We start from the raw sequence: 18,957 nt of genomic DNA, 5'->3' as shown, positions 1-18,957 counted from the left end.
CAGTGTTTTAAAACGGTGTGCCAGCCAAGCCATGCTGTATCAATTCGAATAAGTGGTAATCAGATCGTGCTATGTCTGGTGAGCACCATGACTGTAACAGAACTTTCCATTTAAGCTACAACAGTGAATCCTTCACAACTTGGGCAACGTAAGACCGAACGTTGACAAGCAAATGAATGATTTTGGGTCTAGTATTCGCTATTGCCGGTCTTTTTCGCAACAATGTATCGTTTATTTTGTTCATTTGGCATCGGTAGACATTTGCAGTAAGAATATTCAATTTTAACAACTGGCAATCTCACCATATGCACTTCAGTATGGATTGGTTTGCTCCGCTGCATTAACCTATGACTTAATACCCAGCCAGTCAAAAAAACTTCTTAAACAAGTAATGAAACAAAAAATTAAATGGTGTTAAAACGGTTCTAAATAGCTTTTCAATCAATTCGTTCAGTAGTCTTTTGTATTCCTCTCTGTGGACCTTTGCCATCGTATGTCAACATCTGAAAATAATTGATTCAACTCCTAAACTGTAAGAAAGTTCTTTGAGCATTTGAGCTGGATTTGTGTCCAATAAGACTTGCAATTTTTGTCTTCGATCATGTTTGATCCACCTGGTTTGGTTCTTTATTATTGAGATATGATGGAATAATATCATCATAAGTCTCTAATAGTGTTTAGCAGCAGATTCAATTCACACCGGAAAAGTAATGAATGTCGAAGGTACAATTTTGAGCCTTCTATAATTAGCATCTGTATACACTAAATAACTCAAATAAGACCGAGACGAAACTGTTATTTTATATAGAAAAATGTCAAAAGTATTAAATTTACAGTAAAATTAGTTCAATGTTCAATCAATGTAAACGATTGGTTATGTATTGTAAACAATTACTTAGATTGATACTTCCTATTTTCAGTATTTTCAGCAATATATATATCGATGGTAGCACAAAAAAGGCTCTGAAAGAGATATTTTAAGAATACTGTAAAACAGATTAGGTTTAATCGCTAAAAAACTAATTTTTTTAGAGCCTGAAGTGTCGTGTCACTTTTTACTAAGTTATTTAATATTGCTGGAATACAAATCATACAAACGAAATATATCAATTAAAGTAAGAGAATTAAACGAAAGAATCACATAAAATGTAACCACAAGGTCAGTTAAACATTCGAGAACTTCCGAGAGAAATCACTGTCCCTCTTTCACAAGAGCCAAATTCTGTAAATTGCATTCGCTCTAGCCCAGGCGCAAACGCATATACACAGAAGGCTAAAGGTTAAATCTAACAAGCTTTATATGACCTAAAATAACTTTCACTTCCCAATCCGTTCCTATGCGATAAAATTGAATCAGCTAAAATTGAGCCACTGCCGTCTCAGAACTTATGACGGAAATTTACGTGTTCTGTGCACATTCTTTCACTTCAGTGCCGGCCTGTTAAAGGACTTCCCTCAGGCAAAAGTTCGAATTGTAAAACTTCCGAATTGTGGAAAAAGCTTGGGAGATGGATTATTTCGATAGGAAGAGCTCTTACGTGAATATGTTATCTCAGCCACAAACAACCTTGTTACAGATTAATGTGAGTCATGTTTATTCCCTAGGTCTTTTATCCCTTTCCCATCCTGAACATCGGCACCTAGTTCTCTCACCGCCTGTAAGTTTGTCTTGTTTGCTTCTGTATTCCCAGTTACGCTAGTCACCAAGCTGGGTAAGACCGGATGTCTTCTCCAGGGTGTGACCATCTACTCGCCAGTCGGTAGGCTTAATGCCGATGACTGTGGTTCGAAGCCCATGTTAAACAGTAGTGGACCTAGATATATATATCCAGATAAAATCTAGTTGGTTAAAGAATATTAAAATATACCAATAAAAAAACAACATACTTAAAAATGTGTCCATATCTGTTGAATAACTAATTACTTCACTAATTAATTACATATACAAATGTCTGTCTGTTTTTTGCCTTTCACAGTAAAACCTAATATTTTAATAGTCCACTGCTGTCTACTTACGAAATACTACTTACGACGACCAACTTATTGAAATCGACAATAAAGATCGAGAATCTATAAACACGTATCCAAGAATGTCGTTCTTAAAGGTTCCTCTGCCCTAAGTGTGCATTATATCTGCCATCATAGTAATCGAGGTAAATAATTGATGTTGTGTATTAATAATAATTAATCGGAACTTAATAAAATCTTAAAATATAATAATAAATATCTTAAAATGAATTTACACTATTAATATATCAATCGGCGTTAAGACATGACAAATTTGTTTTTAAAATGGTTCTATGTTTTGATTTACTTTTATAGTTTTAAAGCTAAAACAAACATAACATCTTAAAACATTAAGAAAATGTATCAGATAAAATAAATAATTCAGAATGATCTAAAACGTTATTGATAGTTTAAGAATATGTTATTTATAAATTATGTCTTTTATTAAGGATAAAATCTCAGTCATGCATCATGGAAGTGGCTGTATGAGGTATTAATGAAATTAGTTTTGGGACCCATATATTAGTGTAGTTCAATTATGAAATATAGGATGGATATTAACATGTTTTAATAATATGCGATGACATAAATAGATTTTAATTTTGATAAATTATTATTTAAATGTTAAGAGCTATTCTTTATTATAATTATTTTAATTTTTGACAAGAGGATTTGTTTTATATATCAGGGAGTGTTCAAGAGACACTCAAAGCATAATATTTGCCAGATTTGTCTTTATGAGATACGTGAAATGTGAAATTTAACGTGTGGGCTTTCTGATATACAAACTAGGAGGACTAAATCTATTTTCCTCATAACATGAATTACATATTTACATAATTGTGATTTATCTACTAGTATTTATCTACATTGCTTAATATATTTTTCTGTGTATCTTAGTAACGTTGTATGTTAACATTGTTTTCTCTCCAACGAATCTTAAATGTAATCAATAAATATTTGGAATTTATGAAATTTTTCTTTAAAAGTATTATTTTTTATATATATATATATATATATATATATATATATATATATATATATTCTTCTTATAAATAAACTAATCTAAAATATCCATTATCCAGTGTTAACGTTACTTGAACGTTTCTATACACTAACATATTTTCTATTGTTTTCTCACTATTCTTCTAGTTTAATTTCATAGATGTATTAATTCCAATATAAATTTTATATACTACACTGTGTACCTTTAAATATTGTTTTCGTGCTTAGTGAATTGCATTGTGATATATATATATATATATATATATATATATATATATATATATATATATATATATATATATATATATATATATATATATATATATATAGTGTACAATTTGTTATACACTTTATATTACATTATGATACATGAAATTAATTATAATTTTTTATTGTAATGATAATTAATAGCAACATTTATCGGACAAGCACCTAGCTCAAATTTTCAAGGAACTTACTATAGGAAAGATCCAATATGAAGTACATGAATTAACTGAAAATTTCATTTCGAACCGCCTTAACATCGTTTCATTGCTTACCATTGCTTTTTTTTGCGTATTGTGACTAGCAATGGAAAGTGGATCTACACGGGTTAGACCGGAAGAACCATCCACATCGACACCGAAGCAGAATATATAGTGAGATGTGCATCATGAGATGCTAAAACTGAATGATACGTATTATTACAAGTGTCCAGAAATAGTAAGTTGCAACACGTTGCAAAAATTGTGAAGGATACACAGTTGTAGGTCGAATGAGAAGCCCCGCCACACCCAGCATACTCATCAGACGTAGGGCCTTTTGATTACAAACTTGTTTAGATAGATAGGATACATACAGTTGAACATGAACCTCCTCCTTTTTTGAAGTCGGTTGAAAAAGGGTTTTTTGTTTGTTTGACTGATATGTACTGAACTTAGAGCAATGCTGATTGTGTCGCAATTCAAAAATTATTCTTTTGGGGTGTAATTATATGTTGGATTATTATTGGTATTATTGTTGGATGATGGCTTTCTTAATCATCATGAAAGTACATGTCGTGCTTGTATAATTTATAACTTTACTGTCATTAAATTTCTATGAATTAATAACCTTTGATGTTGGTCTTTGCTGATTGCTTGCTATAGATAAGCATTTCGATGATATTTTAAAAATATTTCTCATTTACTAAAACCAAAAACGCAATATTTTCAATTTCATACAGGTTTAAATCCAATTTTATGCTATTTTATCTTCCCTTTTTAAAAGCCAATTAATACGAGTATTTTATGTAACCATTTGCAGTTTAAGACTTTATTTTATTGGTAATAAAGTTTTTTCTCAGCATACCGCAGTTGGCTTTATAAGCTAACTTTAATTTAGAAATTGCAATTATGACTTATACGCGAAAGGTAGCTTTGTTTCAATGTTTTTTAGTATTCTCTTATGGTGATTCGATAATATTTCAGTTAATTTGAACAATATTACTTATATATTTGAACACATAACCATCAAAAAGTGTTATGGCAAGTTTCGCATTTTTTGAAAATATGCTGGTCTGGTGAAATAATTTTCATGAATTTTCCTTATATGATCCAATATATATGGTATTTTCCTGGCCTAATAAAACAATTTAATTATCATCTAAAAATTGACTTCCGTACTGAATTTTTTATATTTCAAAATATTCTCCGCGGAAATCTATACACTTTTCCATGCGTTGGAACCAATTTTCATAGCTTTTTTCCACTCTAATTCAAATAACTTCAAAACACTCGTTTTGATCGCATTAAACGCTCTCTTCGCCGAATGTCAATCATATTTCTTTGTCTCAAACGATACTGAATTATGTGCCAATCATTTACCATTTAACATTTAATGAAATATTATTGGAATCTTAATAGTGAACGTGCTTTTATATTATATATGTTATGGTTTTATTTTAGGTCAGTTCAGTCACTGTTTTTTTATTTTCTTTCTTATCTTGCTAAAGCCACTATTGAGAAGAGGAGGTTAACGCTCGGTCTTATTAAAAATTTGTGAAGCAACTCTCTTTTCATTTTCATCGCTTCACATCTTTATAGACTCACTAGTTTAATATATCATATATGATATCGTTATATATCTGAAACTGTCGCTCTTTTTAATTCAATTTTGATCAACTCGTACTTTCTTATATAAATTCTCAATATTCGAATGTGACCTAAACAATCAAAATAGCCATTAACAAAAATAGTTTTTAAAATATAGACGAGTCTAATTCGGGGTGCTATATTTTTATATTTAATCAAATAATGACATGACTTTTATGTGTATTTTATGTGTACACACAACTAAATGATTCTGACAAAGAACTTTAATAACCTCAATTCTTATCTTATAACCAGGAAAAATACCAGAAGATATGACTTTCTACCGACCTATAAGTTTATTACCGTTAATCTCGCTGCTACTTTTGTAGACATATCTCAGGATTTTAATAAATTATGGCATACGGGCTTGCAGGTTAAACTAAAGAAACTTCTCCCTCATCCGGACTATCAGTTAGTAAAATCCTATCTCACGGATTTTATGAAATTTTATTGTAAATCAAGGCGATGAACATATCGAATTAAATCCCATATAATCAGGAGTTCCGCAAGGTGGTGTACTGGGTCCAGTACTGTATCTTCTGTATACGGCCGATCTGCCCACCACAAAAATAACTACTGTGGCAACATATGCAGACGACACAGCAAACTTAGCAACCCATGGAGATCCAGTCACAGCATCAATAAACCCACAAACCCACCTGGAGCAAATACAATTATGGTTGAAGACATGGCGCATGAAAACCAATGAAAATCCACGCATGTAACGTTTACCTAGCGTAGAAGAACATATTCACCAGTGAATATCAATCATCGTCAACTCCCCAAAGCAGAGCATGTTCAATATCTTGGTATGCATTTAGATCGACCCCCCACCTGGAAGAAGCACATACTCTCTAAACGGAAACAATTTGGACTTAAATTGTATCAAATGTATTGCCTCATCGGACGTAAATCCATATTATCATTAGATAACAAGGTATTGCTGTATGTATATGTATGTGTATACTTAAGCTCATTTGGTCATATGTAAACCAACTATGGGGTACCGCTAGCAAATCTAATATATCCATCATTCAACGGTTCCAAAATAAGGTGTTGCGTGCCATTGTTGATGCTCCGTGCTATATTTCAAATTAAGTGATACAACGCGATATTCCTCTAGAACCTATAACGAGTGTAATTCAACGTGTTTGTATGAAGTACTTCGAAAGAGTGTCAGTGCATCCCAATGTACTCGCTAATCAGCTAAATATACGACGTGATAGTGAAATGCGTAGACTAAAACGTTTAACACCACCTGATCTGATTACTGGACATATGTAGACTTTAGAATAAGCTTTAGAATAAGACTAATTAATTAAGATAATATTTTATACAGAAGATTGCTTAATGAAGTGATTTTCTACATGCCTTGTATATATAATATAGACATAAGAAATACTTATTGCCAATAGGGCAGATTGTGAAATCACGAAGAGTAATAAAAAAAATTCTTATCTTATCCAAATAATCAATATAAAAGTTTCTTGTAACCAACTGAATTTAAATAGTATTTTAAAATAAAGAATGTTCCATATTCCATATGAGTGATCTATAGATGTATTGAAATGAATAAATTAGAACAAGTCATATGATTGTAAACCTTTTAAATATATCAAATACTTAAAATTCACGTTAATAAATGCTTGCGTTTTTTAATATGAGGTCATCAACATTTTTAGATATTTTTTTAAAACTTATTTGCTCTAAATTACATTTTGCTGAAAATATATTTCTATCTATAAAAAATACGGTACTATCGATTTTATTTATGAACTGTCGATAATTTAAAGTTATTATTATCGCCATCCTGATCGTTCTTAATGAAATTTGTTCATTTGCTAGCCGACATCATATGAGATAGAATATAGATAAATAGAATAAGTATAAAGTAATAAGCTATGTACATAAAACGTTAATTTTGTTCTAATTTTAGTATCAAACGCCTTTATATCTTTCATAACAAAAATAGATTAAAGAAATTATTAAAATAATCTCTGAACTACATTCTGAAACGGCATTTAATGTATTACTAATTTAAATAACTTTAGAAAAAGAAAATTGAATAGAGGAAATGAATAAAATAAGCGAGTCTGTATTAAATAGCATTTTATTTGTAGAAATTTGCTTGCAATTTGCAATAATAATAAAGTTCTATTAGGTCTTTCGTCTATTTTTGCTTGGCAGCGTAATGCAATATTCATGGAATGGTTTAAAAAGTGTTAATTTGCATATCTAATGGAATGTTACCATCTAACTATTTGCTTTGTAACTAGAAATAATATATTTTACAGAATTGTATTTCTAATTGCTGTCATATCAATAACCATATACCGTGTCAAGATTGTATTGATATATTTAAATATATTGTTAAGAGTAAAAATCAATCTCTAACAAGGATGATTGTTTTCGGGAACCAGAGCTGCCAGTTTTTTTACAGTTTAATGGTTTTATATCAATTGATTTATAATACAATAAAACAAGTAAAAACAAAAATATATGTCGTATAAGATATATTTATTATTCGCTATGGGGAACAAATGTATAACAATTTGAAATATGTTGGAGATCAAATGCATACACCGGTAAACCAAAGTTATAAATACCTAAACACTTAAAGATATACTCTGCAGGTTAAAGTAAGGAAGCTTCTCCCTAAAAAGTCTTATATAATACAAGATTATGAATCCACTCTACATGATCTACTCTATGATCTACATAATCAGGAATTTCACAAGGCAGTTAATTTGGGCAAATTTTATATAATATAATACTGCTGATCTACCGACGCCAAAAACCACTAATATGGTAACAAAAAAACCTTGACATATACTGCTGAATAAATACTGTACGAAATACCTTTAGAATCCATAACGAGTGTAATTGTGTAAATATTAAGAACTTAAAGATAATGTTAGCGAACCACAATATATTTGTCAGCTAAATGTGAGTGGCAGTGAAGTGGTTAGACTAAATGATTTACTACCATGTAATCCGATTAATGGACATATATAGACTTTAGAATAAGATTAAGTAAATGATATTTCACATAGAAGATCACTTACTGAAATTATTTTCTACATGTTATATATATATAGTTATGATAAGAAATATTTATTGCCGACTGAACTGATGGATAGTAGCGTTGGGAACTATCGACTGAAAACCGTCGAAACAGTCAAAAAGCTAGCGACTGAAAATAGTAATTACTATTTTCAGTCAAATGCACGGTTCGACTGTTTTTTTTTTTTTTCAATTCGTGATGTCAGACGAAGATATACGAATCTTTTCCTGTATAAATTGCGAGAGAGGTAAGGACGAAGATAATTTTTTGTGGTAGTTAATTTTATATCTGCTTGTATTTTGCTCTTCACGTACTATCTTATAATTTAATTTTTAACGAAGTAGAATTACTTTTATATTTGAATATTATGTGGATCTGTAAAAAGGAATGGAATTTTTCTATGAAATAGAACAATACCCCTCAAATGTTTTATCGTATTTTAATGTGTTCATTGTTATTTTTAAATAATATACTATAATAAGTATAGACAATACAATAGAATTTAAAACAAAACCTAAAAACTAAAGATGTACAATAACCATAAATACTATATAAAAATGAAACATGTACCTAATCATAGAAGAAAAATTAATCCATGACATAATTAAAAATGATCTGAATGAAATGATGTAAATGCTTATATTTTTTAACAAAAATCTAGAGAATAATCGAAATATTACCTATTATTACTATAAAAACAGTCAAAATATTTTACAATTTATCATTCCCAATTTTAATCTTTTTACCCTATTACATTAAGAATCTTGAAAAGTATCGTTCCAAAATGCTGCTATATTAATGTACAATACATTTTTATTTAACAAACTAGCACATAAATCATAAAACTACAAACATTACATATAAATATATGTAAGCATAAATTGGGTACATTTTTGTCAAGGTCGCGGCTAGGACGACAGAGCCAGAATGTTAAAAATCAGTCGAATGAAACTAGTAGCATCAAAAATAGTAACTGAAAGTATACGACTGAAACAGTGATTTCAGTTTATAGTTCCCAAAACTAATTGATAGGTAGTAACTAGATGGAATAGATCTTTCTATGTCCAGCATATTTACGAACCGAATATAACTTTTTCTGTCCAGTATGTGTAACTTTTAGTAGTTTCCATTCGTGTTAAGATGCTGGCACAGCAAGAAAAAAAGCGTATTCAACTTCCTCTCAATATGTGATATCAGTTTCCTACATAAGATCGAATTTCGAACAGTTAATCATTTGCCATTTTTCGAAGAAATACCAATGATAAAAAGTTGATTATTTCAGCTTTTCAGACCTCATATTTTATGCCGAACAACAAAGAAATAGTTGGTATATAATATAATAATATATAATAATCATATATGTATAAATATTAAATATAAATTCAATTATCATTACTGTATGTGTTAAAAAATAACATCATCCAATTTGTATTGTAAAATGTTTTATTAATATTCAAACAATGACTAAAAAAGTTTTTTCTTTGCTATATTTTAATCTCTGAGTAGTGAATTGTAAGAAATTATTACAAACTTATAACGATTCTAGAGAATTGTGTATAATAAATAGGTAAGAAATGAAATTCCATATTCTCTATCATTTTTTTGTATTATATAGAAGTCCTTACAATTAATTATCTGTCATGCAGACATTAGACAATGCTTTTGAACATTTGTGACTTAAGATATCTTAGCTAACATAAGATATATGAGCATTCCTCGTTTAAAATAACAGCAGAAAGCACAATGATACTGTTTGAGTTAAAACGAGTGTTTGCGATAACCTAGAATATGGTTTAGAACAGGAAATAAGGGAATCAAATGAAGAACTCAAAAGGCTTATTAAAAGCCTAAGAAGATAGGATGAGACCCAAAGAGAGGAAAACAACAGAAGTCTTCCGTAACACGAATCCATATCGATCGAAGAAATAAAAACTAGCCAACTAAGGATTCTCTATGGTTCACACCGGAAAAATAAAGCAGTAAAACTAATACCGCTGATTCGAATACAACGACATATTTTCAACGTAAAACAAATACTTCAAAGTTCAAGCAGCTGGGTAGTCCACTGCTACAACTTTGAAGACTGCTTGTATTCGTGTATTCAATTCAATAATTTTGTCAAAATATATTCATCACAAGTATACATGGTTTGGTAGTCGGTTGGTTTTCGACCTGTTCGATCAAAGGCTGTTTATCAGGAAATATTCAATAAATTCGTTATTTACTATTTTTCGTCATTGACGGCCATTTATTAAAATAAAAAGTATAAATTAGAAATGAACAGAGGTGTAACTGAGTCTTTTATACTTCTTGGTATCTGTTACATGCATTAGGTCTTCGTCCCAAAATCCTTGGTAACGCTTTTCAATTTTATCTTCTGTAGCCGCTCTGCTTACTCGTCGTTCGTGTCGCCCAAATTTTATAGGAAAAAATCAACATGTGAATACATAAAATGAATCCGGTAAGTGGTGGTTACCGAAAAAGTGGTGAACAACACTTTGAAACGATGCCCATACTGCTACTTCAGGCGTTGAACATTTTGTAAGCTTTATGTCATTAGTTTACGAATATTTGGTACGACAAATATTCCTTTTTTGCATTTGTATATATATGTGGTTGGACATTCACTATTCTGTGCTAATTTTTGCATTTATGACGACGACATTCATCAAGCAAAAGTAACAATCTTCAAGTGATTGTTCTGTTCTTTCCATAATGTTGGACAGAAAATGAATACTATATATTTTCATCAAGTGGTAACTTGTACAGCTTTGTTCTGCACTCGTTACAAAACAATATTTGTACCCATGGCTTATCAATGTTTACTACAGCATAACCAAAATACTGCAAATACGCATCTTTGAGTGCATCTGTCATAATTTTTCCACGTTTGCCGAGCATATAACATTCTTACACGTAACAAAGACAATTTACCGAACCCACACTTTCGGAAGCACAATGACAGCACAAAAATAAGTTCCAGATAATATTTAATGCAGCGCCGTCAGCTGACAGCCGTTATAAGAGCGCAGTGCTCTCACCAAAAGTTCCCAAAGCATCTAACATCTCGTCAACGAGCATATGTTATATAGTGTGACTAATATGAGATTGGATATTCCAATATATCGGTTTAATATTCGGTGACGTTATCTGTTTGTATCGTAAGGGTTTCATTTACATTAGAACAGGATTGAACCTGCAGTGTCGTTTGTTTATTCGATTCAATAAGTTTTCCATTTATTTCCATTAAATTATATTAGTTTTAAAGTAAATTAAAAGTTTTTGTTTTACATCCTATACGTTTCATGACTGGCCCAGTTGGTAGGGCTCCGGAGATCACTAGACTGTTCCCTTTTGGGATTGATTAATTCAATTAACCAGAATCGGCTTACTTAACAGATAAAAGAAAACTTTGGTAAAAAGTAACCATTCTGCAATTACTCAAAGAATTGCTTGACTTATTTAAGTGGAGTTCGAGCAAAAGTAGACCGACTCAAGTTATAAAGTCACCAAAGGTGAATGGAAGGTACTGAAAGTATCCTAACCTTAATATATTAGAATTAGGAAACATCCATTCTTTGAAAAACAACCCTAGTCAGTGCATTATTGGCAGTGCAAACCTCGCAGTTCACAGTATAACGTCACCAAAGGCGAATTGCAGTAGCTCAGTCTTAGACTATTGTAATTTAGAGACACGAAAACTTGTCAAACCATTTTAAACAAATTTGGACATTGGAATTTGGAAGATCATCAATGCTAAATAGGCAAGCGAAGATACAGGCGATACTCACAAAACGGCAATGAGAAAAGCACTGTTAGGAACCTGAACTCGCGTTTATAAATATATTAATAAACGTTTTTAAATGAACATTATCAACCTTAACTTTTATTATATGGAAGGAAAAGATGGAGAAATAAATGATCGATTAACGTAAAAAATATATTATCGTCCGGTTAGAAGGATGTCGTGCAAATATGTTGCTAAAATTAACTGTCCTCAATATAATCTTTAACGAGAATTAAACTAAAAAAGAACGTATTTCAAAGAATTAACTGTTCAGCGGTTGACTGAAACTGACTACCGAAAAAATTATCCTGGTGTTTTTATTGTTCGCGCTATCGCGCCAACGGTGTCCTCCGAATTAAACAGCGCCTTGTCGAACAAGACCAAGGCAGAAGTTGGAAGATAACGCTTGCGGTTAATGCATTGGGCTGATTTGTGGTCGTCTGCCCAAGACTGTGTTAGATTCAGGTTTCGCTGAATATTACGTGGTTTCGTATATGACAGATGATCTCATCCTAGACCTAGTGGAATATTTTTTTATCCTACTTTATTATTTAATTATTAGATTGTTACTAGTCGTTTCCGACTAACCTACAATTTGTCTTTATGATAACTTAAATCTAGGTATATAACTAGGAGGACCCATCGGCCCTACCTCAGTCTCTGGTGAAATAATGTTTATACATGTCACTGCTGTATTTTTTATTATATGTACCTCACTACACAACACTACATAAGATCATATGGTTTGAATCCTTTGAGTCTATGTCCTGTTCTGGTGTCATGATAATGGAGTATTTCCTCATGCCCCCTTGCAATTCTCTTGATTTCTTAATCACCATAGTCAGTCTGTGGGTATCTGTAGGTCTCGATGTAGGTAAACAGTCCTATAGTATTTGGGTGCGCCCACAATACCTCTTAGGACTTTGTTCTGAAAAATTTGTATATTCTTTATGTTACTCTTTGCAGAGCATCTCCATAATTGAACTCCGTATGCCCATATAAGTTTCAGTATTTGCTTATATAATAGCAATTAAATATGTCTTTTCTTGTTTATATGTTCCTTCCAGCGAAGTTTTGCCTCAAGATTCATTCCGAGATATTTAGCGTTGCTGCCATATGGAATGATAGTATTATCTAATATTATTGGTGCTTGTACGATCTGATTATAGGTGAACTGCACATGCACAGATTTACTTTCATTAATTTTTATTTTCCAAGCTTGTGTCCAATTATTTATATTGTCACTTGCCTGTTGTAATTTTCGTGAGTCTTCTTCACTATTGTCTCCGACAGCTATAATTGCAGCGCAAAATTGTCCATGTGTCGTATATCACAAGTGTAGAGTAGATAAAGCATTAGCCCCTGTACACTTCATTGTGGTACACCCGCCTTAGCTTATTTTATTGTAGAGTGAGCTTCTTCTTGTTTGACTTTAAATATTCTGGTTGTAATGTACGATTTTAATAGTTCGGTATGCTGTTTTGGTAACATTTTCTGTATTTTATGAACAAGGCTTTCATGCCAAACCTTATCGAAGGATTTTGCTACATCTAAGAATATACCGAAGCATACTTTTTTACTTTCTTAGGCTTTTTCAATAACATCTGTTATTATGTGGACCTGGTCAGCTGCTGAATTCTTGTTAATAAACCCAAACTGGTATGTTGGTATTATTTCGTTTGGTGACTTCTCAGATTTTGAGACCTAGTAGAAGATAACAAGAGGAAATCTAATTTTGTATTATTAAAATTAGATATCTTTAGAGCTTAAATTTATATTTATTATTAAACGTATTTAACCCTTATCATTGTATAATTTAGTTAAATATCATATTGGGAAAAAAACTCTATAATTATAAAATAATACTAATAAAGCTCTTTTGTTCTTCTTTTAAAGAAATTGACTTAAAGATGTTGTTTTATCTGGTTACGTGATGTATTTACATTATAAGGGTTTCGTTTATATTTAAATAGGATTGGACAGGCAATATGGTCCGTTCAGTCGTTCCAATAAATCTCCACATATTTCCCTTAAATTAAAATAGTTTTCAAATATTTTTTTTAATTTTTAACTACACGTTTCATAATTGGCGCAGTCAGAAGATAATAAGGCTGGTTTATTTTAAATTCATTCAATTAACCTGAATTAATATACTTATTAAAAAAGAAAAGGAAAATTAAACAGGTTGGATGATCATTCCGCTGCTAGTGGAACCATTTCTTGGTAGAGTCAAGTGGAGTTAGATTAAGGAGAGAACTAAAGGGATTTTTTATATAATGCGACTAATACAGCACTTAATACTCGAAAAAATCGGCATGGCGTCTGATAATCTGATAATAATAATATTCCATTCCAACATACAAGTACATGTTGTCTATATCAAAATAATTATTCACCATCCTCGTATGTATTACATAATATATTTCAACATGATTTCTTTTCAGGTGAGTTGGAAAACCCATTTAGTACAATAGGCTAACTCTAAATGAAATATTAAGCCATTCCGTAAGTTTTTTTTAAATTTAAGGAATACTTACTAGTATTTATAAATTTAGATTAACAGGTCAATTGAAAAGTCCCCGACCTGACATATAGATGGCGCTATTAGAATTAACTCCATATGTTATATGCGTGTATAAATTTGACAGCTGTCGGATCATTAGTTTGTGAATTATAGCATTTTGAGTGAATCAACTTTTGTTATTGTGAAAAAAATTGATAAAAAGGATTTTCGAAAAAGGAATTTCGCGTGTTAATAAAATATTGCTTTTTGAAGGGAAAAAATACAGTTGAAGCAAAAACTTGGCTTGATGCCGAGTTTCCGGACACTGCCCCAGGAAAATCAACCATCAAGGATTGGTATGCTAAGTTTAGACGTGGTGAAATGAGCACCGAAGACGGTGACCGCAGTGGACGCCCAGAAGAGGTTGATACCGACGAAAACATTTAAAAATCCGCAAAATTATTTTGAATGCCCGTAAATTGAAATTGAATTAAATAACATACACTCTAAAGATATCAACTGAACATGTACATCATATCATTCACGTATTTGGGTATTTGGGTATGAAAAAGTCCAGTCCGAAGTCCAGTCGACAGTCATCCGAGTGGACTGCACACGATGAACCCACTCCAAACCGTGGGAAAACGCAACAGTCGACTGGCAAGGCTATGGAGTCTGTATTTTGGAATGCGCATGGAATAATTTTCAATGACTACCTTAAAAAATGAAGGACCATCAACAGCGACTATTACATAGCCTTATTGGGCCGTTTGAAGGACGAAATCGCCAAAAAATAGTCGCATTTGAAGAAAAAGAAAGTGCTGCTTCACCAAGACAATGCACCGTGTCACAAGTCACTATTTCCTGTTCTCAGATCTCAAAAGAATGCTCGCTGGGAATAAATTTTCGTCGAATGAAAAAGTGATCGCCGAAACTGTGGCCTATTTTGAAGCAAAGGACAAATCGTACTACATAAATAGTATCGAAAATTTGGAGGATCGCTATAATCAGTGTGTCACCCTTGAAGGGAATTATGTTGAATAAAAAACTAATTTTGCCAAATAAATGTGTTTTACTATGGTAGGCCTGGGACTTTTCAATTGACCTGTTAAAACCTCCTCCTTTTTCAGTTAAAAACTAATACTCGACTATATACGACTAACGGGCCAATATACTTATATACCATTATTTTGGGAGAGTGGATTCATCTAACACTTTTGCAATTTCTGTAGCCAAACTTTTCATTTAAAAATCTATTCACTATACGATGCAAAATTGTTGTTATTGACATCGACGTCAAATTTAAATAGTCTGTAAAGATAAAACGAATTAACAGTTCGACATTTTTTAAGAAACATTGAATATTAAAATATTGTTGACTTTTTTCTTTTACTCTTTATCATGAATCTATTCTACGCTTGGGGGGTATCTACTTCTCAAGCAATAAGCCGCTGTTGGTGTCGCAGGATTCCTAAATTTCTTCACTAAATCTCGCCAAAGTTGGCGGTCGACCGCGGCTTTTCTGACCTCGGATAATGTCAGTTTCCTATTTTGCAGATCGTTGTGTATCGATATTGTTCATTTTTCCATAGAAGTCTACAAGGCATTCGTTCATCTTTTATCGGACAGACAAAACATCTAGAGTAGAAAAGTCCAAAACAATGTCTCTGAATTTCAATTTTTTGTTGATTGTCACATCTTAAATGAATGATTTCATTTCTAATATGATTTCGGAGAGTAACTTGAGACTGGAGATAATTTGAAAGACCTCATGTTCATAGATGCCAAACTGTAACAGAATCCAAGTCTCGAAGCCATAGAGCTAAGGTTTTGCAAGATAAGAGTTCGTTAGAGGCAGATTTTATCCTTGATTCATTACTTTGGGGTTTTTCTCATTAATTTCCAAGCCATACGGGACGGGAATTGTATCATCGAATATAGCATTATATACAAAATAATCTAGAATATTTAGATTTTACATTAGTAATTCTATAGTAATAATAATAATTAAATTGTTCTGTCATTCAACATACACTGGTTTTAAAATATGGAATAAAATAAGGGTAAGTGCAGAATATAAGGTTAATTTTTCAATGTTATAAAATCCAAAGAGGTACGATAATCCATTCATTTTAGGCTAGTAAACATACAATATGTTAATCGAAAGCTCGAGGTAGTCAATTCATTAATGGGGTTTGTTGATCAATAATAGTAGCGATTATAGTTGATCAAATTTGGAGATTTTTAGGAGAATTTCACTGCTTTCGTAGTGGTGGCTTTTTCGTTTTGTTTTAACTATATTGGCTGGGTTTGATCTAAATGATTTTGGTCTTTTTATGGTAATGTTTATTTATATGGTTGTTAGAGTTCTTGATAATTGTTCAAATATGTAAATTAATTTAAATATGGTGTTAATAACATAAATATAAAAATAAAATATATATATATATATATATATATATATATATATATATATATATATATATTCGACATTAAATCGAATAATCACTATAAAAAAATGTAAGTAAATAAAGCAGTATATACGCATGCGCTAAATCCGGAGATATTAGTGGAGTAATGTATCCTATACTTTTTACACTGTTTACGGTAACCCTTTTTCAGTATACATTCAATAAATTATATAATTAGTAATTAATAAGAAAATTAAATAAAAACTAATCAAGATTGATTTAATTACTACACTTTTTTTTTGAAAATGTTTTATTGCCGAACAACCCCTCCGTATCTGTTCCGTTTCGAAACCCAATCCCTACCATTTTGTAAGTTAAACCGAGATGGTCGGCGACTAATACGTTTCTGCTTTTTTAACTTCCTCTCCCTTCATTATTTACCCAGGGCGACGAAATAAATCTTTCGAGTGGCAGTTTTCGTCACGTCTTGTTTTCACAACGAACTCAAAATGGTCCCTGCGATTGTTATTTTAGACGCCCGCTACGTTGAATATTCAATTGTGCACTTTAATTTATTCGATTTTTAATTCTATTTATTTTGCATTCTGACTTATCATCGCTTACGAGAAATGTTAATTAATTTGAAACATTCTACCCTTCTCCGTTCTAATTATCGAAAATATAGGAATCGGGATACTTCTTCCAAACTATTCATAACTAATTATCGTTGAAAATGAATAAACTTAAAATGAAATAAACTTAACTCTATGTTTAGTGGATATCCAGTGACAATAAACAGTTTTATTATTGAAAGATTATTATTGAGTAATGATGTATAAGTAAACAATATCACGTTAGACAAAAAGTTGCACAGACCGGTGCATCAGACTCAAAATCAATCTCTGACTTATGGGTTTGTACCAAAACATCAAACTAACAGGTAACGATGCCAAAACAGAGCTTTTTAATTAATTACTGATTGTTATCGCTATGTAACCAATGACGAACTACACGATGACCTCGAAGTCAAGTAGATTTACGAAGTTATCCAATATCTCGTTTTAAAAGATGAAATAATGTTACCAAATCACAACAACGTAGAAGCAACACAGCTACAGAACAACACGAAGGAAATCAGAAAATTCAAGCGAACCAAATTAGATGAAATATATACTGATACATTTATACTACACTCGTCCTACTTGTATATTGATGCAAGTACTACTGAAGAATGGTATTACATTAATTTTATAAATTAAGTTTATGCCAAGCACATCTAATGTAAGATGTAATTAATTAAAAAAAGTAAACATCACGAGATATTCGAAAATTATAGATACGTGGATTCACATCTTCTGTTTCTCTATAAACGTAATAATCTTATCCTCAATTATATTAATAGGCTAACTCAGACTAATAATGCTGTGAACTCTTATTGTGAGTCATTTAATGAATAGCTATAGTGATATTCTACATTATTTTATTATTCTCATCAGAGCAAGACGTTTACCGAATTGTATAGCAAACACTCGTTAAATACCTAATTATTATCATTTAACATCTGGGAAGCTATTATCGATGTAAAAAGCCAATTTTAAAATATCAAGTCTGTTTAAGTTGGAATGATGCTGATTAAATTTATTAAATTTGTTTAAGCCCGAAAGTATAACAACTTCATCCAACAGTCCCCAGCAATGGTCTAGCAAGAAGGTAGGGTGCAGCTTGTCTTTGAAAAACATTCTCCATATTGAGCACACCACTAGTTAGGTTTCATAAATTTCCGAGGACACCAAATCATGATTCTGTACTCATATTAATTAGTACCTCCACGTATTAAAAAATTAATTAATTGGGATTAATGTAACTAAGGTCTACAAAACAACAAGACCTATAATATGAATCGTCATTCCAACTCCTCTGATAGTTGCAATTAAGCAATATTTTGTACCTTCAGTATTTCTAAGAAATCCTTGTACTATCAATAGATCCGTCATATTTTGAGATTCTTCCTGCGTAGGGAGTTTTATTATATTTGCTTCTGCATTTTGCTGGTCATGAAAACTGGACTC

General features: G+C 31.4%; 1 protein-coding gene across 2 annotated transcripts in view; it reads left to right on the top strand.

Annotated features, from left to right (window-relative positions):
- Positions 1 to 18,957, top strand: part of tkv (serine/threonine receptor kinase thickveins) — a 305,330-nt gene that overhangs the window by 194,282 nt on the left and 92,091 nt on the right. The window lies entirely within an intron of this gene.

The sequence above is a fragment of the Rhynchophorus ferrugineus genome, unplaced genomic scaffold (genome assembly GCF_030347505.1).
Source record: "Rhynchophorus ferrugineus isolate W39M unplaced genomic scaffold, kcgeb_rfMv2 rfM1, whole genome shotgun sequence".
Lineage (NCBI taxonomy): Eukaryota > Metazoa > Arthropoda > Insecta > Coleoptera > Curculionidae > Rhynchophorus > Rhynchophorus ferrugineus.
This window is presented reverse-complemented; position numbering and strand designations above follow the sequence as displayed.